Genomic DNA, 1,473 nt, shown 5'->3' with positions numbered 1-1,473 from the left:
ACTGCTGAGCAATAGTCAGCATGGTTTCTGTAAAGGGAAATCGTGTCTTACTAATCTATTAGAGTTCTTTGAAGGGGTCAACAAACATGTGGACAAGGAGGGGGATCCAGTGGACATAGTGTACTTAGATTTCCAGAAAGCCTTTGACAAGGTCCCTCACCAAAGGCTCTTACGTAAATTAATTTGTCATGGGATAAAAGGGAAGGTCCTTTCATGGATTGAGAACTGGTTAAAAGACAGGGAACAAAGGGTAGGAATTAATGGTAAATTCTCAGAATGGAGAGGGGTAACTAGTGGTGTTCCCCAAGGGTCAGTCCTCGGACCAATCCTATTCAACTTATTTATAAATGATCTGGAGAAAGGGGTAAACAGTGAGGTGGCAAAGTTTGCAGATGATACTAAACTGCTCAAGATAGTTAAGACCAAAGCAGACTGTGATGAACTTCAAAAAGATCTCACAAAACTAAGTGATTGGGCAACAAAATGGCAAATGAAATTTAATGTGGATAAATGTAAAGTAATGCACATTGGAAAAAATAACCCCAACTATACATACAATATGATGGGGGCTAATTTAGCTACAACAAGTCAGGAAAAAGATCCTGGAGTCATCGTGGATAGTTCTCTGAAGATGTCTGCGAAGTGTGCAGAGGCGGTCAAAAAAGCAAACAGGATGTTAGGAATCATTAAAAAGGGGATAGAGAATAAGACTGAGAATATATCATAGCCAATGAGGTTAATCCGAGGCGTGATTATTGCTAGTTGAAAACTTGCCCTTATATAAATCGATGGTACGCTCACATCTCGAATACTGTGTACAGATGTGGTCTCCTCATCTAAAAAAAGATATACTGGCATTAGAAAAGGTTCAGAAAAGGGCAACTAAAATGATTAGGGGTTTGGAACAGGTCCCATATGAGGAGAGATTAAAGAGGCTAGGACTCTTCAGCTTGGAAAAGAGGAGACTAAGGGGGGATATGATAGAGGTATATAAAATCATGAGTGATGTGGAGAAAGTGGATAAGGAAAAGTTATTTACTTATTCCCATAATACAAGAACTAGGGGTTACCAAATGAAATTAATAGCCAGCAGGTTTAAAACAAATACAAGGAAGTTCTTCTTCACGCAGCGCACAGTCAACTTGTGGAACTCCTTACCTGAGGCGGTTGTGAAGGCTAGGACTATAACAGAGTTTAAAAGAGAACTGGATAAATTCATGGTGGTTAAGTCCATTAATGGCTATTAGCCAAGATGGGTAAGGAATGGTGTCCCTAGCCTCTGTTTGTCAGAGGGTGGAGATGGATGGCAGGAGAGAGATCACTTGATCATTGCCTGTTGGTCCACTCCCTCTGGGGCACCTGGCATTGGCCACTGTCGGTAGACAGGATACTGGGCTAGATGGACCTTTGGTCTGACCCGGTACGGCCTTTCTTATGTTCTTATGACATTTTATTCCTCCAGGCTGGTAAGTC

At 41.3% G+C, this 1,473-nt stretch overlaps 1 pseudogene; it reads left to right on the top strand.

The window, feature by feature from the left end:
- Positions 1-701: 701 nt before the first annotated feature.
- On the top strand, positions 702-822 carry LOC135876913 (U4 spliceosomal RNA; annotated as a pseudogene).
- The last annotated feature ends 651 nt before the right edge of the window (positions 823-1,473 follow it).

This window comes from Emys orbicularis, chromosome 3 (assembly GCF_028017835.1).
Source record: "Emys orbicularis isolate rEmyOrb1 chromosome 3, rEmyOrb1.hap1, whole genome shotgun sequence".
Classification (NCBI taxonomy): Eukaryota; Metazoa; Chordata; order Testudines; family Emydidae; genus Emys; species Emys orbicularis.
This window is presented reverse-complemented; position numbering and strand designations above follow the sequence as displayed.